The sequence below is a fragment of the Oncorhynchus mykiss genome, chromosome 5, assembly GCF_057628025.1.
Source record: "Oncorhynchus mykiss isolate SJ-2025 chromosome 5, ASM5762802v1, whole genome shotgun sequence".
NCBI lineage: Eukaryota > Metazoa > Chordata > Actinopteri > Salmoniformes > Salmonidae > Oncorhynchus > Oncorhynchus mykiss.
Genome location: NC_143026.1, coordinates 5,655,694 through 5,682,068, shown reverse-complemented (window position 1 = coordinate 5,682,068; position 26,375 = coordinate 5,655,694). Strand labels below are relative to the sequence as shown.

The 26,375-nt window shown below is 43.8% G+C and overlaps 1 protein-coding gene across 1 annotated transcript in view; it reads left to right on the top strand.

Moving 5' to 3' along the window:
- Positions 1-4,867: 4,867 nt before the first annotated feature.
- tcf4 (transcription factor 4) overlaps positions 4,868-26,375 on the top strand; it is a 457,550-nt gene continuing 436,042 nt past the window's right edge. The window contains exons 1-2 of the mRNA XM_090233627.1: positions 4,868-4,929; positions 5,298-5,359. The gene's annotated coding sequence lies outside the window, so the exon portion shown is untranslated. The remainder of the gene's footprint in view (positions 4,930-5,297; positions 5,360-26,375) is intronic.

The following is a 26,375-nucleotide window of genomic DNA, read 5'->3' as shown; positions in this document are numbered from 1 at the left end:
ACATTACAGAGATACATTACAGAGATACAGACACATTACAGAGATACAGATACATTACAGAGATACATTACAGAGATACAGATACATTACAGAGACACATTACAGAGATACAGACACATTACAGAGATACAGATACATTACAGAGATACATTACAGAGATACATTACAGAGATACATTAGAGAGATACATTACAGAGATACATTACAGAGACACATTACAGAGACACATTACAGAGACACATTACAGAGATACAGACACATTACAGAGATACAGATACATTACAGAGATACATTACAGAGATACAGACACATTACAGAGATACAGATACATTACAGAGATACATTACAGAGATACATTAGAGAGATACATTACAGAGATACATTACAGAGACACATTACAGAGACACATTACAGAGACACATTACAGAGATACAGATACATTACAGAGATACATTACAGAGATACATTACAGAGATACATTACAGAGATACATTACAGAGATACATTACAGAGACACATTACAGAGATACATTACAGAGATACATTACAGAGATACATTACAGAGATACATTACAGAGACACATTACAGAGACACATTACAGAGACACATTACAGAAATACATTACAGAGATACAGACACATTACAGAGATACAGATACATTACAGAGTTACATTACAGATACACATTACAGAGATACATTATAGAGATACAGACACATTACAGAGATACAGATACATTACAGAGATACATTACAGAGATACATTACAGAGATACATTACAGAGATACATTACAGAGATACATTACAGAGATACAGACACATTACAGAGATACAGATACATTACAGAGACACATTACAGAGATACAGATACATTACAGAGATACATTACAGAGAAACATTACAGAGATACATTACAGAGACACATTACAGAGATACATTACAGAGATACAGACACATTACAGAGATACAGATACATTACAGAGACACATTACAGAGATACAGACACATTACAGAGATACAGATACATTACAGAGATACATTACAGAGATACATTACAGAGATACAGATACATTACAGAGATACAGATACATTACAGAGATACATTACAGAGATACAGATACATTACAGAGATACATTACAGAGATACATTACAGAGACACATTACAGAGATACATTACAGAGATACATTACAGAGATACATTACAGAGATACATTACAGAGATACAGATACATTATAGAGACACATTACAGAGATACATTACAGAGACACATTACAGAGATACATTACAGAGACACATTACAGAGATACATTACAGAGACACATTACAGAGATACATTACAGAGATACATGACAGAGATACATTACAGAGATACATTACAGAGATACATTACAGAGACACATTACAGAGACACATTACAGAGATACATTACAGAGATACATTACAGAGATACATGACAGAGATACATTACAGAGACACATTACAGAGACACATTACATAGACACATTACAGAGATACAAGGTTCTACAGTTCACTTATGCTTGTGGATGTCTTTAACACGTGAGAAAACGTTGGAGAGGTACCTCGGGGGTCCTTGATAATTCAGGTGGACCAAACCAAGTTGGGGGCGAGGGGGGGGGGGGTTAAGTGAAATTTTCAGCAGCCTGTTTTGGCTGGTCTGTAGCTTATTCGTTGGATGTTTGGGACTGCTGGTGAACCACGATGTGCAGCATAATCACAGTGACACTGAACTAAGTCTTCAGGGTGTCTAGAGCTAGGTCTCCATCCAATCTGTTGACAGATTTTCCGATTCATCAGCATAAACACAAAACGCAAATTTTCCCATCAGTTGTGTTTCCATCAAATTGACTCGCTGCAGATAAAAGTTTGTGCGTAAATATGCAGTGCACATAAAAATAACTTTAGCTTTTTAATTGTCATGTACCGTATTAATAAAATACAAGTTAAATGGGGTTCCATCACATCGTAAATGTGCCCCCCTCTGGTACTGACAGGTGTGCTCTAGCCAACAGCCTGCAGATACAGCTGGTACAGCATACATTATCTGATTGTTATGGACTGTAGCCTGATAAACTGCATGCTTTCTCGAGTCGTAGTTGAAGGACCACACAACATATCATTATGTGATTTTATTTTATTTTTTTAATAATTAAACCTTTATTTAATTAGGCAAGTCAGAACAAATTCTTATTTACAATGACGGCCTACACCAGCCAATCCCGGACGAAGATTGGACAATTGTACGCCGCCCTTATGGGACTCCCAATCATGGCCGGTTGTGATACAGCCTGGATTTGAACCAGGGGTTCTGTAGTGATGTCTCTAGCACTGATATACAGTGTCTTAGACCTCTGCTCCACTCGGGAGCCCACTGAGATGCAGTGCCTTAGTCCGCTGCTCCACTCGGGAGCCCACTGAGATGCAGTGCCTTAGACCTCTGCTCCACTCGGGAGCCCACTGAGATGCAGTGTCTTAGACCTCTGCTTCACTCGGGAACCCACTGAGATGCAGTGTCTTAGACTGCTGCACCACTCGGTAGCCCACTGAGATGCAGTGTCTTAGACCTCTGCTCCACTCGGGAGCCCACTGAGATGCAGTGTCTTAGACCTCTGCTTCACTCGGGAACCCACTGAGATGCAGTGTCTTAGACCTCTGCTCCACTCGGGAGCCCACTGAGATGCAGTGCCTTAGACCGCTGCTCCACTCGGGAGCCCACTGAGATGCAGTGTCTTAGACCTCTGCTCCACTCGGGAGCCCACTGAAATGCAGTGTCCTAGACCTCTGCTCCACTCTGGAGCCCACTGAGATGCAGTGCCTTAGACCTCTGCTCCACTCGGTAGCCCACTGAGATGCAGTGCCTTAGACCTCTGCTCCACTCGGGAGCCCACTGAGATGCAGTGCCTTAGACCTCTGCTCCACTCGGTAGCCCACTGAGATGCAGTGCCTTAGACCTCTGCTCCACTCGGTAGCCCACTGAGATGCAGTGCCTTAGACCTCTGCTCCACTCGGGAGCCCACTGAGATGCAGTGCCTTAGACCTCTGCTTCACTCAGGAGCCCACTGAGATGCAGTGCCTTAGGCCTCTGCTCCACTCGGGAGCCCACTGAGATGCAGTGTCTTAGACCTCTGCTCCACTCGGGAGCCCACTGAGATGCAGTGCCTTAGACCTCTGCTCCACTCGGGAGCCCACTGAGATGCAGTGTCTTAGACCTCTGCTCCACTCGGTAGCCCACTGAAATGCAGTGTCTTAGACCTCTGCTCCACTCGGTAGCCCACTGAGATGCAGTGTCTTAGACCTCTGCTCCACTCGGGAGCCCACTGAGATGCAGTGCCTTAGACCTCTGCTCCACTCGGTAGCCCACTGAGATGCAGTGCCTTAGACCTCTGCACCACTCGGTAGCCCACTGAGATGCAGTGCCTTAGACCTCTGCTCCACTCGGGAGCCCACTGAGATGCAGTGCCTTAGACCTCTGCTCCACTCGGTAGCCCACTGAGATGCAGTGCCTTAGACCTCTGCTCCACTCGGTAGCCCACTGAGATGCAGTGCCTTAGACCTCTGCTCCACTCTGGAGCCCACTGAGATGCAGTGCCTTAGACCTCTGCTCCACTCGGTAGCCCACTGAGATGCAGTGCCTTAGACCTCTGCTCCACTCTGGAACCCACTGAGATGCAGTGCCTTAGACCTCTGCTCCACTCTGGAACCCACTGAGATGCAGTGCCTTAGACCTCTGCTCCACTCTGGAACCCACTGAGATGCAGTGCCTTAGACCTCTGCTCCACTCGGGAACCCACTGAGATGCAGTGCCTTAGACCTCTGCTCCACTCGGTAGCCCACTGAGATGGAGTGCCTTAGACCTCTGCTCCACTCGGGAACCCACTGAGATGCAGTGCCTTAGACCTCTGCTCCACTCTGGAACCCACTGAGATGCAGTGTCTTAGACCTCTGCTCCACTCTGGAACCCACTGAGATGCAGTGCCTTAGACCTCTGCTCCACTCTGGAACCCACTGAGATGCAGTGCCTTAGACCTCTGCTCCACTCGGGAGCCCACTGAGATGCAGTGCCTTAGACCTCTGCTCCACTCGGGAGCCCACTGAGATGCAGTGCCTTAGACCACTCTCTAGCAGTTGATATTAAGGTTACAATATCATTATTTGCGCATTAACCTCTTAGAGCTCTAGGGGCGCTATTTCATTTTTGGATAAAAAACGTTCCCGTTTTAAGCGCGATATTTTGTCACGAAAAGATGCTCGACTATGCATATTCTTATTTATGCACAGTTTTGGAAAGAAAACACTCTGAAGTTTCAGAATCTGCAAAGATTTTGTCTGTAAGTGCCCCAGAACTCATTCTACAGGCGAAACCAAGATGATGCATCACCCAGGAATTAGCAGAATTTCTGAAGCTCTGTTTTCCATTCTCTCCTTATATGGCTGTGATTGCGCAACGAATGAGCCTACATTTTCTGTCGTTCGCCCAAGGTCTTAGCAGCATTGTGACGTATTTGTAGGCATATCATTGGAAGATTGACCATAAGAGACTACATTTTCCAAGTGTCCGCCTGGTGTCCTGCGTCGAATTCGGTGCGCAATTGCCAGCTGCTTCCACTTTACCATTTGATTCAGGGGAGAAAGCATGTGTCCAAGAACGATGTATCAATGAAGAGATATGTGAAAAACACCTTGATGATTGATTCTAAACAACGTTTGCCATGTTTTCAGTCGATATTATGGAGTTAATTTGGAAAAAAGTTTGCGTTTTGAGGACTGAATTTATGGATTTTTTTTGGTAGCCAAATGTGATGTATAAAACGGAGCTATTTCTAATACACAAGGAATCTTTTTGGAAAAACTGAGCATCTGCTATCTAACTGAGAGTATCCTCATTGAAAACATCAGAAGTTCTTCAAAGGTAAATTATTTTATTTGAAGGCTTTTATGTTTTTGTTAATGTTGCGTGCTGGATGCTAATGCTAATGCTAACGCTAAATGCTAACGCGAAATGCTAACTCTAGCTAGCTACTTTTACACAAATTATTGTTTTCCTATGGTTGAGAAGCATATTTTGAAAATCTGAGATGACAGTGTTGTTTACAAAAGGCTAAGCTTGAGAGATGGCATATTTATTTCATTTCATTTGCGATTTTCATAAATAGTTAACGTTGTGTTATGCTAATGAGCTTGCTGATAGATTTACACAATCCTGGATACAGGGGTTTTTTCATAGCTAAACGTGACGCAGAAAACGGAGCGATTTGTCCTAAACAAATAATCTTTCAGGAAAAACTGAACATTTGCTATCTGAGAGTCTCCTCATTGAAAACATCTGAAGTTCTTCAAAGGTAAATGATTTTTTTGAATGCTTTTCTGTTTTTTTGTGTAAATGTTGCCAGCTGAATGCTAATGCTAAATGCTACGTTAGCCATCAATACTGTTACACAAATGCTTGTTTTGCAATGGTTGAGAAGCATATTTTGAAAATCTGAGATGACAGTGTTGTTAACAAAAGGCTAAGCTTGAGAGCTAGCATATTTATTTCATTTCATTTGCGATTTTCATGAATAGTTAACGTTGCGTTATGGTAATGAGCTTGAGTCTGTATTCACGAACCCGGATCCGGGATGGGGAGATCAGAAAGGTTAAAGCGTTTCCACTGCCATTTCTCACATAATACATTTTACCGACACAAAAAAGATCCCACCTTGTCTAGCGTATTTTGTTATGTTGACATTTGGAAAGTTTAGGCCTACCAACAGATGAGCTGTTAACATCAGGCCTGTCGCGACATTTTGTATCCAAAATGTATTTTACTGGCATAAAAAGGTTGGCTGGAAACCTGGTTAATGTGAATAACTGGGTCTGACGGGAGCATTTCTGGCCAAATTATTACAGAACGACTTGGGAGAATGATGGTCCGCAACAGACAGAGAATCTCAGTATCAGAAGCAAAAATAAAGCCATACTGGCTTGCTACTGTTCATTTCTAGACTTTATAAACTGTCCAGAGTCGACACACTACTGATCCTTATCAACTGTCCAGAGTAGACCCACTACTGATCCTTATAAACTGTCCAGAGTAGACCCACTACTGATCCTTATAAACTGTCCAGAGTAGACCCACTACTGATCCTTATCAACTGTAGAGAGTAGACCCACTACTGATCCTTATAAACTGTCCAGAGTAGACCCACTACTGATCCTTATCAACTGTCCAGAGTAGACCCACTACTGATCCTTATCAACTGTCCAGAGTAGACCCACTACTGATCCTTATCAACTGTCCAGAGTAGACCCACTACTGATCCTTATCAACTGTCCAGAGTAGACCCACTACTGATCCTTATCAACTGTCCAGAGTAGACCCACTACTGATCCTTATCAACTGTCCAGAGTAGACCCACTACTGATCCTTATCAACTGTCCAGAGTAGACCCACTACTGATCCTTATCAACTGTCCAGAGTAGACCCACTACTGATCCTTATCAACTGTCCAGAGTAGACCCACTACTGATCCTTATCAACTGTCCAGAGTAGACCCACTACTGATCCTTATCAACTGTCCAGAGTAGACCCACTACTGATCCTTATAAATTGTCCAGAGTAGACCCACTACTGATCCTTATTAACTGTCCAGAGTAGACCCACTACTGATCCTTATTAATTGTCCAGAGTAGACCCACTACTGATCCTTATTAACTGTCCAGAGTAGACCCACTACTGATCCTTATTAACTGTCCAGAGTAGACCCACTACTGATCCTTATTAACTGTCCAGAGTAGACCCACTACTGATCCTTATACTGTCCAGAGTAGACCCACTACTGATCCTTATCAACTGTCCAGAGTAGACCCACTACTGATCCTTATCAACTGTCCAGAGTAGATCCACTACTGATCCTTATCAACTGTCCAGAGTAGACCCACTACTGATCCTTATACTGTCCAGAGTAGACCCACTACTGATCCTTATTAACTGTCCAGAGTAGACCCACTACTGATCCTTATCAACTGTAGAGAGTAGATCCACTACTGATCCTTATCAACTGTCCAGAGTAGACCCACTACTGATCCTTATCAACTGTCCAGAGTAGACCCACTACTGATCCTTATAAACTGTCCAGAGTAGACCCACTACTAATCCTTATAAACTGTCCAGAGTAGACCCACTACTGATCCTTATTAACTGTCCAGAGTAGACCCACTACTGATCCTTATTAACTGTCCAGAGTAGACCCACTACTGATCCTTATCAACTGTCCAGAGTAGACCCACTACTGATCCTTATCAACTGTCCAGAGTAGACCCACTACTGATCCTTATCAACTGTCCAGAGTAGACCCACTACTGATCCTTATCAACTGTCCAGAGTAGACCCACTACTGATCCTTATCAACTGTCCAGAGTAGACCCACTACTGATCCTTATCAACTGTCCAGAGTAGACCCACTACTGATCCTTATCAACTGTCCAGAGTAGACCCACTACTGATCCTTATAAATTGTCCAGAGTAGACCCACTACTGATCCTTATTAACTGTCCAGAGTAGACCCACTACTGATCCTTATTAATTGTCCAGAGTAGACCCACTACTGATCCTTATTAACTGTCCAGAGTAGACCCACTACTGATCCTTATTAACTGTCCAGAGTAGACCCACTACTGATCCTTATTAACTGTCCAGAGTAGACCCACTACTGATCCTTATACTGTCCAGAGTAGACCCAGTACTGATCCTTATCAACTGTCCAGAGTAGACCCACTACTGATCCTTATCAACTGTCCAGAGTAGATCCACTACTGATCCTTATCAACTGTCCAGAGTAGACCCACTACTGATCCTTATACTGTCCAGAGTAGACCCACTACTGATCCTTATTAACTGTCCAGAGTAGACCCACTACTGATCCTTATCAACTGTAGAGAGTAGATCCACTACTGATCCTTATCAACTGTCCAGAGTAGACCCACTACTGATCCTTATCAACTGTCCAGAGTAGACCCACTACTGATCCTTATAAACTGTCCAGAGTAGACCCACTACTAATCCTTATAAACTGTCCAGAGTAGACCCACTACTGATCCTTATTAACTGTCCAGAGTAGACCCACTACTGATCCTTATTAACTGTCCAGAGTAGACCCACTACTGATCCTTATCAACTGTCCAGAGTAGACCCACTACTGATCCTTATCAACTGTCCAGAGTAGACCCACTACTGAGCCTTATCAACTGTCCAGAGTAGACCCACTACTGATCCTTATTAACTGTCCAGAGTAGACCCACTACTGATCCTTATTAACTGTCCAGAGTAGACCCACTACTGATCCTTATCAACTGTCCAGAGTAGACCCACTACTGATCCTTATTAACTGTCCAGAGTAGACCCACTACTGATCCTTATTAACTGTCCAGAGTAGACCCACTACTGATCCTTATTAACTGTCCAGAGTAGACCCACTACTGATCCTTATACTGTCCAGAGTAGACCCACTACTGATCCTTATCAACTGTCCAGAGTAGACCCACTACTGATCCTTATCAACTGTCCAGAGTAGACCCACTACTGATCCTTATCAACTGTCCAGAGTAGACCCACTACTGACCCTTATAAACTGTCCAGAGTAGACCCACTACTGATCCTTATCAACTGTCCAGAGTAGACCCACTACTGATCCTTATAAACTGTAGAGAGTAGACCCACTACTGATCCTTATTAACTGTCCAGAGTAGACCCACTACTGATCCTTATTAATTGTCCAGAGTAGACCCACTACTGATCCTTATTAACTGTCCAGAGTAGACCCACTACTGATCCTTATCAACTGTCCAGTGTAGACCCACTACTGATCCTTATCAACTGTCCAGAGTAGACCCACTACTGATCCTTATCAACTGTCCAGAGTAGACCCACTACTGATCCTTATCAACTGTCCAGAGTAGACCCACTACTGATCCTTATCAACTGTCCAGAGTAGACCCACTACTGATCCTTATAAACTGTAGAGAGTAGACCCACTACTGATCCTTATAAACTGTAGAGAGTAGACCCACTACTGATCCGTATAAACTGTCCAGAGTAGACCCACTACTGATCCTTATCAACTGTAGAGAGTAGACCCACTACTGATCCTTATAAACTGTCCAGAGTAGACCCACTACTGATCCTTATAAACTGTAGAGAGTAGACCCACTACTGATCCTTATTAACTGTAGAGAGTAGACCCACTACTGATCCTTATAAACTGTAGAGAGTAGACCCACTCCAATTTGCATACCGCCCCAACAGATCCACAGATGAAGAAATCTCTATTGCACTCCACACTGCCCCTTCCCACCCGGACAAAAAGAACACCTATGTAAGAATGCTGTTCATTGACTACAGCTCAGCGCGGAGTCGGAGCACTAAATAAAGTACTAAAGCACTAAACCGGATAAAGCACTAAATAAACTTCAGTTAGTGCTAAATACGGCTGCTAGAATCCTGACTAGAACCAAAAAATGTGATCATATTACTCCAGTGCTAGCCTCTCTACACTGGCTTCCTGTCAAAGCAAGGGCTGATTTCAAGGTTTTACTGCTAACCTACAAAGCATTACATGGGCTTGCTCCTACCTATCTCTCTGATTTGGTCCTGCCGTACATACCTACACGTACGCTACGGTCACAAGACGCAGGCCTCCTAATTGTCCCTAGAACTTCTAAGCAAACAGCTGGAGGCAGGGCTTTCTCCTATAGAGCTCCATTTTTATGGAACGGTCTGCCTACCCATGTCAGAGACGCAAACTCGGTCTCAACCTTTAAGTCTCTACTGAAGACTCATCTCTTCAGTGGGTCATATGATTGAGTGTAGTCTGGCCCAGGAGTGGGAGGGTGAACGGAAAGGCTCTGGAGCAACGAACCGCCCTTGCTGTCTCTGCCTGGCCGGTTCCCCTCTTTCCACTGGGATTCTCTGCCTCTAACCCTATTACAGGGGCTGAGTCACTGGCTTACTGGGGCTCTCTCATGCTGTCCCTGGAGGGGGTGCGTCACCTGAGTGGGTTGAGTCACTGATGTGGTCATCCTGTCTGGTTTGCCCCCCCCCCCCTTTGGGTTGTGCCGTGGCGGAGGTCTTTGTGGGCTATACTCAGCCTTGTCTCAGGATGGTAAGTTGGTGGTTGAAGATATCCCTCTAGTGGTGTGGGGGCTGTGCTTTGGCAAAGTGGGTGGGGTTATATCCTTCCTGTTTGGCCCTGTCCGGGGGTGTCCTCGGATGGGGCCACAGTGTCTCCTGACCCCTCCTGTCTCAGCCTTCAGTATTTATGCTGCAGTAGTTTATGTGTCGGGGGGCTAGGGTCAGTTTGTTATATCTGGAGTACTTCTCCTGTCCTATTCAGTGTCCTGTGTGAATCTAAGTGTGCGTTCTCTAATTCTCTCCTTCTCTCTTTCTCTCTCTCGGAGGACCTGAGCCCTAGGACCATGCCCCAGGACTACCTGACATGATGACTCCTTGCTGTCACCAGTCCACCTGGCCGTGCTGCTGCTCCAGTTTCAACTGTTCTGCCTTATTATTATTCGACCATGCTGGTCATTTATGAACATTTGAACATCTTGGCCATGTTCTGTTATAATCTCCACCCGGCACAGCCAGAAGAGGACTGGCCATCCCACATATGCTCTCTCTAATTCTCTCTTTCTTTCTCTCTCTCGGAGGACCTGAGCCCTAGGACCATGCCCCAGGAATACCTGACATGATGACTCCTTGCTGTCCCCAGTCCACCTGACTGTGCTGCTGCTCCAGTTTCAACTATTCTGCCTTATTATTATTCGACCATGCTGGTCATTTATGAACATTTGAACATCTTGACCATGTTCTGTTATAATCTCCACCCGGCACAGCCAGAAGAGGACTGGCCACCCCACATAGCCTGGTTCCTCTCTAGGTTTCTTCCTAGGTTTTGGCCTTTCTAGGGAGTTTTTCCTAGCCACCGTGCTTCTACACCTGCATTGCTTGCTGTTTGGGGTTTTAGGCTGGGTTTCTGTACAGCACTTTGAGATATCAGCTGATGTACGAAGGGCTATATAAATAAATTTGATTTGATTTGTAATAGGATTCAATATTAGTCCTGTGTTGATGCTTTGCCTGTTTGATGGTTCATCGGAGAGCATAGTGAGATTTCTTATAAACTTCCGGGTTAGAGTCTCGATCCTTGAAAGCGGCAGCTCTACCCTTTAGCTCAGTGCAGATGTTGCCTGTAATCCATGGCTTCTGGTTGGGGTATGTACGTACGGTCACTGTGGGGACAACGTCATCGATGCCCTTATTGACGAAGCCAGTGACTGATGTGGTGTACTCCTCAATGCCATCTGAAGACCCTCGGGACATGTTCCAGTCTGCAAAACATTCCTGTAGCTTAGCATCTGCGTCATCTGACCACTTCCATATTGAGCTGAGTCACTGATACTTTGTGCTTAAGTTTGTGCTTGTAAGCAGGAATCAGGAGGATAGAGTTATGGTCAGATTTGCCAAATGGAGGGTGAGGGAGAGCTTTGTACTCATCTCTGTGTGTGGAGTAAAGGTGGTCCAGAGTTTTTCTTACTCTGGTTGCACATTTAACATGCTGGTAGAAATTAGGTCAAACTGATTTATTTATTTTTATTTATTTTATTTAACCTTAACTTAAATAGGCAAGTTAGTTAAAGAACAAATTCTTATTTACAATGACGGCCTACCAAAAGGCAAAAGGCCTCCTGCGGGGACGGGGTCTGGGATTAAAATAAATAAATACAATATAAATATAGGACAAAACACACATCACGACAAGAGAGACAACACAACACTACATAAAGAGACCTAAAATTTAAGTTACCCTGCATTAAAGTCTCCAGCCACTAGGAGTGCCGCCTCTGGATGAGCATTTTGTTGTTTGCTTATGGCTTTATACAGCTCGTTGATTGCGGTCTTAGTAACAGCATCAGTTTGTGGTGGTAAATAGACAGCTACGAAAAATATAGATTTAAACTCTCTTGGAAAGTATTGTGGTGTACAGCTTATCATGAGATACTCTACCTCAGGTAGCAAAACCTCGAGACTTCCTTACTATTAGATTTTGTGCACCAGCTGTTAATGACAAACAGACACAGACTGCCACCCCTTGTCTTACCGGACGCAGCTGTTCTATCTTGCTGATGCAGCGTAAACCCCGCCAGCTGCATGTTATCCATGTTGTCGTTCAGCCAAGACTTGGAGAAACATAAGATATTACAGTTTGTCCCGTTGGTAGAATAGTCTCGATCGGAGCTCACCCAGTTTATTCTCCAATGATTGCACGTTGGCTAATAGGACTGATGGTAGAGGCGGGTTACCCACTCGCCGTCGGATCCTTACAAGGCACCCCAACCTTCGTGTCCGACAAAAAGTCTTTGTCCAGCACGAGGTGATTAAACGCTGGCTTGATATCCAGAAGATGTCTTCGGTCATAAGAGACGATAGCAGAAATATTATGTACAAACTAAGTTACAAATAATGTAAAAACACACAGACAATAGCACAATTGGTAAGGAGCCCGTAAAATAGCAGCCATCTGCTCCGGATCCATACAATAAAATACTATTATAAACTGGTTACCAATGTAATTAGAGCAGGAAAAATAAATGTTTTGTCAAAACAGCTCGATATAGAGGAGCTGCATGCAAGCAGATAAGGAAATGTGGCTCGAAGAAATGATATAGTACTAACCTGCAAAAAGTAAACCAGGAGCAAACAAAAACACACCACCCTCTTTATGTGTCCAATAAAGAACCACACAACCCTCTTTATATCCAATAAAGAACCACACAACCCTCCTGTGTCCAATAAAGATCCACACAACCCTATTTATGTCCAATAAAGAACCACACAACCCTCCTGTGTCCAATAAAGAACCACACAACCCTCTTTATGTGTCCCAATAAAGAACCACACAACCCTCTTTATGTGTCCCAATAAAGAACCACACAACCCTCTTTATGTGTCCCAATAAAGAACCACACAACACTCTTTATGTGTCCCAATAAAGAACCACACAACCCTCTTTATGTCCAATAAAGAACCACACAACCCTCTTTATGTGTCCAATAGAGAATCACACAACCCTCTTTATGTGTCCCAATAAAGAACCACACAACCCTCTTTATGTGTCCCAATAAAGAACCACACAACCCTCTTTATGTGTCCCAATAAAGAACCACACAACCCTCTTTATGTGTCCAATAAAGAACCACACAACCCTCTTTATGTCCAATAAAGAACCACACAACCCTCTTTATGTCCAATAAAGAACCACACAACCCTCTTTATGTGTCCCAATAAAGAACCACACAACCCTCTTTATGTGTCCCAATAAAGAACCACACAACCCTCTTTATGTCCAATAAAGAACCACACAACCCTCTTTATGTGTCCCAATAGAGAACCACACAACCCTCTTTAAAGTTAGATAACCGCCCTCCATAGTAGAAAGAAAACAGGAGACAATCCTCTATACCTGAAACACAAACTGCAGTATGTTAAGACCAATCCTGATATGAAGCTGAGAAAAAAAAAAAAAGATTGATAGATTGAAGATTGAAGCCAATGATGGTATGTCCAGACAATGAGATGTACTGTACAGTGACTTCTGAAAGTATTCAGACCACTTGACTTCTTCTACGTTACAGCTTTAAAAAATAATATTAAAAAAAATGTCCCCATCAATATACACACCATACCCCATAATGGCAAAGCAAAAGTAGTGTTTTTTGTTTTGTTTTAAGTATTCAGAAGCCTTTGCTAGGAGACTCGAAATTGAGCTCAGGTGCATCCATGTTTCCATTGATCATGCGTGAGTTGTTGCTACAACTTGATTGGTGTCCACCTGTGGTAAATTCAATTGATTTGACTTGATTTGGAAAGGCACACACCTGTCTATATAAGGTGTCACAGTTGACAGTGCACGTCAGAGCAAAACCCAAGTCAGGAGGTCTAAGGAATTGTCCGTAGAGCTCCGAGACAGGATTGTGTCGAGGCACAGATCTGGGGAAGGGTGTCAAAAAATGTCTGCGGCATTGAGGTTCCCCAAGAACACAGTGGCCTCCATCATTCTTAAATGGAAGAAGTTTGAAGACACTAAGACTCTTCCTAGAGCTGGCCACCCGGGCCTTAGTCAGGGAGGTGACCAAGAATCCGATGGTCACTCTGACAGAGCTTCAGAGTTCCTCTGTGGAGATGGCAGAACCATCCAGAAGGACAACCATCTCTGCAGCACTCCAGATATCAGGCCTTTATGGTAGAGTGGCCAGACGGAAGCCACTCCTCTGTAAAAGGCACATGACAGCCCGCTTGGAGTTTTCCAAAAGGCACCCAAAGGACTCGCAGACGATTCTCTGGTCTGATAAAACCAAGATTGAACTCCTACGGTGAAGCATGGTGATGGCAGCATCATGCTGTGGGGATGTTTTTCAGCGGCAGGAACTGGGAGACTAGTCAGGATCGAGGGAAAGATGAACAGAGCAAAGTACAGAGAGATCCATAATGGAAACCTGCTCCAGAGTGTTCAGGACCTCAGAATGGGGTCAAGGTTCGCCTTCCAACAGGACAACGACCCTAGGCACACAGCCAAGACAACGCAGGAGAGGCTTCGGGACACGTCCCTGAATGTCCTTGAGTGTCCCAGCCAGAGCCCGTACTTGAAACATATCGAACATCTCTGGAGAGACCTTCAGCCAGAGCCCGGACTTGTACCCAATCGAACATCTCTGGAGAGACCTTCAGCCAGAGCCCGGACTTGAACCCAATCGAACATCTCTGGAGAGACCTTCAGCCAGACCCCGGACTTGAACCCAATCGAACATCTCTGGAGAGACCTTCAGCCAGAGCCCGGACTTGAACCCAATCGAACATCTCTGGAGAGACCTTCAGCCAGAGCCCGGACTTGAACCCGGTCGAATATCTCTGGAGAGACCTGAAAATAGCTGCTCAGCAATGCTCCCCATCCAACCTTACAGAGCTTGAGAGGATCTTGAGAGGATCTGCAGAGAAAAATGGTGGAAACTCTCCAAATACACGTGTAGACCCTAGGCAGTAATCGCTGCCAAAGGTGCTTCAACAAAGTATTGAGTAAAAAGTCTGAATACTTATGTAAATGTGACATTTCTGTTGGTGCAAAAATCTAAAAACACGTTTTTGCTTTGTCATTATGGGGTATTGAGTCATTATGGGGTATTGAGTCATTATGGGGTATTGAGTCATTATGGGGTGTTGAGTCATTATGGGGTATTGAGTCATTATGGGGTATTGAGTCATTATGGGGTAGTATGTCATTATGGGGTATTGAGTCATTATGGGGTAGTATGTCATTATGGGGTATTGTGTCATTATGGGGTAGTATGTCATTATGGGGTATTGAGTCATTATGGGGTATTGAGTCATTATGGGGTAGTATGTAATTATGGGGTATTGAGTCATTATGGGGTATTGAGTCATTATGGGGTAGTATGTCATTATGGGGTATTGAGTCATTATGGGGTAGTATGTCATTATGGGGTATTGTGTCATTATGGGGTATTGAGTCATTATGGGGTATTGAGTCATTATGGGGTATTGAGTCATTATGGGGTATTGTGTCATTATGGGGTATTGTGTCATTATGGGGTAGTATGTCATTATGGGGTATTGAGTCATTATGGAGTATTGAGTCATTATGGGGTAATGTGTCATTATGGGATATTAAGTCATTATGGGGTATTGTGTCGTTATGTGGTATTGAGTCATTATGGGGTAGTATGTCATTATGGGGTATTGAGTCATTATGGAGTATTGAGTCATTATGGGGTAGTATGTCATTATGGGGTATTGTGTCATTATGGGGTAGTATGTCATTATGGGGTATTGAGTCATTATGGGGTATTGAGTCATTATGGAGTATTGAGTCATTATGGGGTAGTATGTCATTATGGGGTATTGTGTAATTATGGGGTAGTATGTCATTATGGGGTATTGAGTCATTATGGGGTATTGAGTCATTATGGGGTATTGAGTCATTATGGGGTATTGAGTCATTATGGGGTATTGTGTCATTATGGGGTATTGAGTCATTATGGGGTAGTATGTCATTATGGGGTATTGAGTCATTATGGAGTATTGAGTCATTATGGGGTAATGTGTCATTATGGGGTATTGTGTCGTTATGTGGTATTGAGTCATTATGGGGTATTGAGTCATTATGGGGTATTGAGTCACCAGTATTTCTACTTGCACATCATCTGATCATTTATCACTCCAGTGTTAATCTGCTAAATTATAATTACTTTGCTATTATGGCCTATTTACTGCCTTACCTCCTCACGCCATTTGCACACACTGTATATAGACTTTCTTTTTTCTATTGTGTTATTGGCCTTACGCTTGTTTATTCCATGTGTAACTCTGTGTTGTTGTTTGTGTCGCACTGCTTTGCTTTATCTAGGCCAGGACACAGTTGTAAATGAGAACTTGTTCTCAACTGGCCTACCTGGTTAAATAAAGGTGAAATAAGAATTTAAAAAAAAAAATGTTTTTTAAATGGGGTATTGTGTCATTATGGGGTATTGTGTGTAGATTGATGAAGGGACAAAAACGACTTAATCAATTTGAAAATAAGGCTGTAACGTAACAAAATGTGGAAAAACTCAAGGGGTCTGAATACTTTCCCGAATGCCACTGTATTTCATCACGGTTACAGCCTCGCGCCATTACGAGATCTTTAATCCAAATATCTGTAGCCAAGATCTGTAGTCTACGTATCACCAATTCAAAAGCAGTAATGGGAGATGAATCCTCCTGATTGTTCCACTCTTTCTATATAAGCTGTTAAAAGCATGTCGGCCTACATCATCCCGTATGTGGAAATGATCTCACAGAATAAATTGCCTAATGATTAATTATGTGTGCGTGAACCACATGACCACACACACACACACACACACACACATACACGCACACACACACACACACACATACACACACACACACACACACACACACACACACACACACACACACACACACACACACACACACAAAGGCTCGTGGTCGGTTGTTTGCCTGCGCTGGCACTCAAACTACATCTGCAGATGTTCCCCATATCTTTATAATCTGCATCTTCAGAGCAGAACAATCCTTTAATTAAACACTTAGATTCCTCAATGTCTGTCCTCCAGGAGCCAGGCCCTGATAGAGATACGGCTGGCCTGTGAGATGTAGGGTTAACTCTGATAGAGATACGGCTGGCCTGTGTGATGTAGGATTAACTCTGATAGAGATACGGCTGGCCTGTGTGATGTAGGGTTAACTCTGATAGAGATACGGCTGGACTGTGAGATGTAGGGTTAACTCTGATAGAGATACGGCTGGCCTGTGTGATGTAGGGTTAACTCTGATAGAGATACGGCTGGCCTGTGTGATGTAGGGTTAACCCTGATAGAGATACGGCTGGCCTGTGTGATGTAGGGTTAACCCTGATAGAGATACGGCTGGCCTGTGTGATGTAGGGTTAACCCTGATAGAGATACGGCTGACTGGTTAAATCAAGGAGCCAGTAGTAGGCCTTTGGTCCTTTCCTCTCAAGACTACAGCAGCTGAAACCAGAGAGACCAGAGAAAAAACCCCAGTTGGTCCGGGTTATCCCTTTATTCTGTCATTCAGCTGATGGTTCTTTAATAACAGGTCAGGATGGACTCTACCCGCAGCTGCTGCCAAGCCTAAATTTGCCAAGGAACCAAGGGTGCAGCTTGCTCCCCTGCCAGCGCGCGTCCCCGCCCACTATGGGCTGAGCGGTAAACCAGCCTCTCCTAAACAGCAATGCTGCTGCTTTCTGACCTTGAAAAAAACGACACAGCAGCTCTTACGTTCTTTTTACCCATGCTGCCTATAAACGTTGGCCAGAGACAGACTTTTAATTACCCAGAAGGCTCTGCCAGCGGAGCACCGTCTTTCCATAGCCGCTACCTGCCAGGCCGTCACAGAATAAACCTCCTCTGAAAACTTTCTGTGATAACTGGGTGACGTCAGGATGCATTTTTTCTCTCTCCAGATATCCTCTAAAAGAGGGTTTGTGTCACCTAACCTGCCCTTCTCCTGTTCAGAAGAATTTGAATAACTGTGATTTCACGTAATATCAAATAATACAATTTTTTTAAAAAAGGCTCAAAATTAACTAGCGTGTTCATATTTTCATTTTTTTTGGGGGGGGGGACTTTGGAAGGAAAGGTTATATGAGTCTACGAACAACTTCCATGGCTTACGTCAACTGTGTAGGACAGGCTAACCCAGCGCACAAGTCCCGGGTCCAGCTTTGAAGTGGTAATGTCTTTTATAGCTCATCTAACCAGACCACATGACCCATGCTTGGGTTGAATGTGGAGCATCTAAAAAAAAAATTCTGCATCCCAAACGGCACCCTATTCCCTTGTAGTGCACTACTTTTGACCAGAGCCAAAAGGTTAATAGGGTGCCGTTTGGAACATAGGCCAATGCTTGGGTTGCCTGTGCAGGGACAGGGTGGTGGAGGGGGTCATTTGGGAGCCATCCCACATACTGTATGGGGGGGAAATTAAGCTACTAGCTGCTAGATCTATCGGGATATAGACGATCTGTGTGCAATCATTTCCCAGCCCACTTTGAGGTCTGTGGTTAATTGGTGACAACCCTCTGCTCTGGTCTGGTTTTTAAGGAGGAGAGCACCCCTCCCTCTCTCGGTAATGCTGAGTCTGCTCCAGCTTATTTTAAACTTCCCTCACAGCACTTGGTACGCAATGGTAACATTCAGGCCTAACGAACAAACTCATTCTGCCTGAGATGGTGTAACATCTAGTAGGGAGAGGAATTCTAAACTTACACTGAGTGTATAGGAACACCAGGTAGCCTGGCAGGTAGGGGCGTTGGACCAGTAACCGAAAGGCTGCTGGATCGAATCGCTGAGCTGATGAGGTACAAAAAAAATCTGTCGTTCAGAACAAGGCAGTTCGCCCACTGTTTCCCCGGGTGTCGATGACGTGGATGTCGATTGATTGAGAGGGGTTGGGTTAAATGCAGTAAGACACATTTCAGTTGAATGCATTCAGTTGTACAACTGGCTAGGTATCCCCTTTTTCCTAATAACTGAGTTGAAACCCCCTCTTTTGCTCTCAGAACAGCCTCAATTTGTTGGAGCATGATCTCTACAAGGTGTCGAAAGCGTTCCCCAGGGATGCTGGCCCATGTTGACTTGCTTCCGTTGAAACAATGACTTATCAATGACCCAAGACAAAGCTCAGTTAATAATCCCGACCATTGTGACAATGAGTCGTCATAATGCTGCATCAAATGTACATTATCCCCGGGGCTTTGGCAGACACAATGTAAGTAACTTAATTTATGTCCCCATAATTACCCTGAATACCTCTGTTGATCCTACAGTTACTGTATGCAATAATCATGAGCCTATAAACCAGAGTTACACTGTTAGCACTGATGCGGTGTGCAATAGTAGGAAGCCCACTGAGAGAAGCTCACCCTGCACTAACATATCCAATATAAATAATAATGAGAAAGTCAACTTCTGATAAGCTTCCAAGTAAAGCATTAAAAACAATCAAGCAACCCAGAAAATTGCTAAAAAAATAGCCTATATTAACTTAAGTAGCCTAAGAAGCAAGGTTCATGAAGTCAATAACTTGTTAGTAAATAGATGACATTCATATTCTGACTGTCTCTGAAACTCACTTAGATAATACCTTTGATGACACAGTGGTAGCAATACATGGTTATAACATCTACAGAAAAAACAGAAATGCCAATGGAGGAGGTGTTGCTGTCTATATTCAGAACCACATTCATGTGCTAACAGTCAGTATCTGGATAATATGTGTGAAATGCTTGATAATGTAATGTGATATCAACAGAGAAGTATATTAACTGGGTGATTTAAATATTGACTGGCTCTCATTTAGCTGCTCACTCAAGAAAAAAATTCAAACTGTAACCAGAGCCTGCAACCTGGTTCAGGTTGTCAGTCAACCTACCAGGGTAGTTACAAACAGCACAGGAAGGAAATCATCAACATGTATTGATCACATCTTTACTAATGATGCAGAAATTTGCTTGAATGCAGTTTCCAAATTCATAGGATATAGTGATCACAATATCGTAACCATATCTAGGAAAACCAAAGTTCCAAAGACTGGGCCTAATATAGTGTAGGAGGTCATACAATAATATTTGAAGCGATTCATATGTTGACGATGTAAGGAATATTTGTTGGTCCGTGGTGTATAACGAGGAGCAAACAGATGCTGCACTTGACATATTTATGAAACTACTTATCCCAGTTACTTATAAGACTGCACCCATTAAGAAAATTACAGTAAAAACTGTTAAATCCCCTGTGGATTGATGAGGAATTGAAGAAATTGTATGGTTGAGAGGGATGAGGCAAAAGGAATGGCAATTAAGTCTGGCAGCCCAACTGATTAGCAAACGTACTGAAAATTAAGAAGTGATGTGACGAAACTAAAGAAAAATCAACTACACTATGAAACAAAAATAAATGATGTAAAGAATGATAGTAAAAAGCTTTGGAGCACCTGAAATTACATTTTGGGGAAAAAGGCAAACTCGGCTTCATCATTCCGTACTACATAATTCCAAACTACAACATTTTCAGACAAGATAGAACTGCCAAAGGGGGCGGTGTTGCAATCTACTGCAAAGATAGCCTGCAGAGTTCTGTCCTACTATCCAGGTCTGTACCCAAACAATTTGAACTTCTCCTTTTAAAAATCCACCTCTCTAAAAACAAGTCTCTCACCGTTGCCGCCTGCTATAGACCACCCTCTGCCCCCAGCTGTGCTCTGGACACCATATGTGAACTGATTGCCCCCCATCTATCTTCAGAGCTCGTGCTGCTAGGCGACTTAAACTGGAACATGCTTAACACCCCAGCCATCCTACAATCTAAACTTGATGCCCTCAACCTCACACAAATTATCAATGAACCTACCAGGTACCTCCCCAAAGCCTTAAACACGGGCACCCTCATAGATATCATCCTAACCAACTTCCCCTCTAAATTACACCTCTGCTGTCTTCAACCAAGATCTCAGCGATCACTGCCTCATTGCCTGCATCCGTAATGGGTCAGCGGTCAAACGACCTCTCATCACTGTAAAACGCTCCCTGAAACACTTCAGCGAGCAGGCCTTTCTAATCGACCTGGCCGGGGTATCCTGGAAGGATATTGACCTCATCCCGTCAGTAGAGGATGCCTGGATATTTTTTCAAAATGCCTTCCTAACCATCTTAAATAAACATGCCCCATTCAAGAAATGTATAACCAGGAACAGATATAGCCCTTGGTTCTCCCCAGACCTGACTGCCCTTAACCAACACAAAAACATCCTATGGCGTTCTGCATTAGCATCGAACAGCCCCCGTGATATGCAGCTGTTCAGGGAAGCTAGAAACCATTATACACAGGCAGTTAGAAAAGCCAAGGCTAGCTTTTTCAAGCAGAAATTTGCTTCTTGCAACACTAACTCAAAAAAGTTCTGGGACACTGTAAAGTCCATGGAGAATAAAAACACCTCCTCCCAGCTGCCCACTGCACTGACGATAGGAAACACTGTCACCACTGATAAATCCACCATAATTGAAAATTTCAATAAGCATTTTTCTACTGCTGGCCATGCTTTCCACCTGGCTACTCCTACCCCTGTCAACAGCACTGCACCCCCAACAGCAACTCGCCCAAGCCTTCCCCATTTCTCCTTCTCCCAAATCCATTCAGCTGATGTTCTGAAAGAGCTGCAAAATCTGGACCCCTACAAATCAGCCGGGCTAGACAATCTGGACCCTTTCTTTCTAAAATTATCTGCCGAAATTGTTGCCACCCCTATTACTAGCCTGTTCAACCTCTCTTTCGTGTCGTCTGAGATTCCCAAAGATTGGAAAGCAGCTGCGGTCATCCCCCTCTTCAAAGGGGGGGACACTCTTGACCCAAACTGCTACAGACCTATATCTATCCTACCATGCCTTTCTAAGGTCTTCGAAAGCCAAGTCAACAAACAGATTACCGACCATTTCGAATCTCACCATACCTTCTCTGCTATGCAATCTGGTTTCAGAGCTGGTCATGGGTGCACCTCAGCCACGCTCAAGGTCCTAAACGATATCTTAACTGCCATCGATAAGAAACATTACTGTGTAGCCGTATTCATTGATCTGGCCAAGGCTTTCGACTCTGTCAATCACCACATCCTCATCGGCAGACTCAACAGCCTTGGTTTCTCAAATGATTGCCTCGCCTGGTTCACCAACTACTTCTCTGATAGAGTTCAGTGTGTCAAATCGGAGGGTCTGTTGTCCGGACCTCTGGCAGTCTCTATGGGGGTGCCACAGGGTTCAATTCTTGGACCGACTCTCTTCTCTGTATACATCAATGAGGTCGCTCTTGCTGCTGGTGAGTCTCTGATCCACCTCTACGCAGACGACACCATTCTGTATACTTCCGGCCCTTCTTTGGACACTGTGTTAACAACCCTCCAGGCAAGCTTCAATGCCATACAACTCTCCTTCCGTGGCCTCCAATTGCTCTTAAATACAAGTAAAACTAAATGCATGCTCTTCAACCGATCGCTACCTGCACCTACCCGCCTGTCCAACATCACTACTCTGGACGGCTCTGACTTAGAATACGTGGACAACTACAAATACTTAGGTGTCTGGTTAGACTGTAAACTCTCCTTCCAGACCCATATCAAACATCTCCAATCCAAAGTTAAATCTAGAATTGGCTTCCTATTTCGCAACAAAGCATCCTTCACTCATGCTGCCAAACATACCCTTGTAAAACTGACCATCCTACCAATTCTCGACTTTGGCGATGTCATTTACAAAATAGCCTCCAATACCCTACTCAACAAATTGGATGCAGTCTATCACAGTGCAATCCGTTTTGTCACCAAAGCCCCATATACTACCCACCATTGCGACCTGTACGCTCTCGTTGGCTGGCCCTCGCTTCATACTCGTCGCCAAACCCACTGGCTCCATGTCATCTACAAATATAAGGGAAACAAAAGTAATTCCGCTACCCAAGAATAGTAAAGCCCCCTTTACTGGCTCAAATAGCCGACCAATCAGCCTGTTACCAACCATTAGTAAACAAATTGACAACAGACTTTCAGCACTCTTGTAGGGAAGGACATTCAACAAGCACAGAACTTACACAAATGACTGATGATTGACTGAGAGAAATTGATGATAAAATTATTGTGGGGGCTGTTTTGTTAGACTTCAGTGCAGCTTTTGACATCGATCATAGTCTGTTGCTGGAAAAACATGATGTGTTATGGCTTTACACCTCCTGCTATAATGTGGATAAAGAGTTACTTGTCTTACAGAACACAGAGGGTGTTCTTTAATATAATCCAGATACAATCAGGAATTCCCCAGGGTAGCTGTTTAGGCCCCTTTACTAACGACATGTTGCGAAGAAACAGAATAATTAGATAACTTATTCTGGTATAGACCCTATGTAGCTTGTTTCTGGTCACAGGTTGAGAAATGGTTAATGGTCTGGCCCTTAAAAGTACACAGAGAGCTAACATTAATGACAACATGTCAATCTCTCATGGCTCAAAGTGGAAGAGAGATTGACTTCATCACTACTTGTTTTTATAAGAGGTGTTGACAAGATTACCGAGCTGAATTTACTTCGATATCCATGCAAACCCCACAAGGCATGCCACCAGAGGTCTCTTCACAATCACCAAGTCCAGAACAGATCATGCAGACTGGTAAATGTTCCGGGCAGCCTCAGAGAATAACATCAATTTATATGCTATTTCGGTGAGTGAGTTTATAAGGAAGTGCATTGATAGATGTGGTGTGTGACTATTGCAAAACTGAAAGTGCAAACCACTGCATTTAACCATGGAAAGATGACTGGGAATATGGCTGAATATAAACAGTGTAGTTATTCCCACCGCAAGGCAATCAAACAAGCGAAATGTCGGTATAGGGACAAAGTGTAGTCGTGTAAGTGTAGTGTAGTCGCAATTCAACAGACTCAGACACGAGATGTACTGTATGTGGCAGAGTCTACAGGCAATTACAGACTACAAAAGGAAACCAGCAACATCATGGACACCGACATCTTGCTTCCAGACAAACTAAACACCTTCTTTGTCCTCTTTGAGGATAATACAGTGCCACCGACGCGGCCCGGTACCAGGGACTGCAGACCCCCTCTCCTTCGCCGTGGCCGATGAGAGTAAGACATTTAAACGGGTTAACCCTCGCAAGGCTGCCGGCATCCCTAGCCGCATCCTCAGAGCATGTGCAGACCAGCTGGCTGGTGTGTTAACGGACATATTCAATCTCTCCCTATCTCAGTCTGCTGTCCCCACATGCTTCAAGATGGCCAGCATTGTTACTGTACCCAAGAAGACAAAGGTAAATGAGCTAAATGACTATCGTCCCGTAGCACTAACTTCTGTTATCAGGAAGTGCTTTGAGAGACTAGTCAAGGATCCTATCACCTCCACCCTGCCTGACACACTAGACCCACTTCAATATGCATATCATCCCAATAGATCACAGACGATGCAATCGCCATCACACTGCACACTGCCCTATCCCATCTAGACAAGAGGAATACCTATGTAAGAATGCTGTTCATCGACTACAACTCAGCATTCAACACCATAGAACCCTCCAAGCTCACCATTAAGCTTGAGACCCTGGGTCTCGACCCCGCCCTGTGCAATTGGGTTCTGGACTTCCTGATGGGCCGCCCCCTCCCCAGGTGGTGAAGGTAGAAAACAATATCTCCACTTTGCTGATCCTCAACACCGGGGACCCACAAGGGTGCATGCTCAGCCCCCTCCTGTACTCCCTGTTCACCCATAACTGCGTGGCCTGTTTGCGAATAATCAGAATTAGTTGGTAACATACGAAAGATGTTTTATTATATGTTTGTGAGTTACATCTCATCAGAATGTCTATTTTTGTATAATACTGTGGCCGGGTTGCAGTCAGTACCGGTACCCCCTGTATATAGCCTCCACATTGACTCTGTACTGGTACCCCCTGTATATAGCCTCCACATTGAATCTGTACTGGTACCCCCTGTATATAGCCTCCACACTGACTCTGTACCAGTACCCCCTGTATATAGCCTCCACACTGACTCTGTACCGGTACCCCCTGTATATAGCCTCCACACTGACTCTGTACCAGTACCCCCCCCTGTATATAGCCTCCACAGTCACTCTGTACTGGTAGCCTCGCTACTGATATTTTACTGCTGCTCATTTTACATATCTATTTTTTACTTCTACTTTACTTTACTTTTACATTTCACTGTAAGGTCTACTACACCTGTTGTATTCAGCATTTCACTGTGAGGTCTACTACACCTGTTGTATTCAGCATTTCACTGTGAGGTCTACTACACCTGTTGTATTCAGCATTTCACTGTGAGGTCTACTACACCTGTTGTATTCAGCATTTCACTGTAAGGTCTACTACACCTGTTGTATTCAGCATTTCACTGTAAGGTCTACTACACCTGTTGTATTCAGCATTTCACTGTAAGGTCTACTACACCTGTTGTATTCAGCATTTCACTGTGAGGTCTACTACACCTGTTGTATTCAGCATTTCACTGTGAGGTCTACTACACCTGTTGTATTCAGCATTTCACTGTAAGGTCTACTACACCTGTTGTATTCAGCATTTCACTGTGAGGTCTACTACACCTGTTGTATTCAGCATTTCACTGTGAGGTCTACTACATCTGTTGTATTCAGCATTTCACTGTAAGGTCTACTACACCTGTTGTATTCAGCATTTCACTGTAAGGTCTACTACACCTGTTGTATTCAGCATTTCACTGTGAGGTCTACTACACCTGTTGTATTCAGCATTTCACTGTAAGGTCTACTACACCTGTTGTATTCAGCATTTCACTGTGAGGTCTACTACACCTGTTGTATTCAGCATTTCACTGTGAGGTCTACTACACCTGTTGTATTCAGCATTTCACTGTAAGGTCTACTACACCTGTTGTATTCAGCATTTCACTGTGAGGTCTACTACACCTGTTGTATTCAGCATTTCACTGTAAGGTCTACTACACCTGTTGTATTCAGCATTTCACTGTGAGGTCTACTACACCTGTTGTATTCAGCATTTCACTGTAAGGTCTACTACACCTGTTGTATTCAGCATTTCACTGTAAGGTCTACTACACCTGTTGTATTCAGCATTTCACTGTAAGGTATACTACACCTGTTGTATTCAGCATTTCACTGTGAGGTCTACTACACCTGTTGTATTCAGCA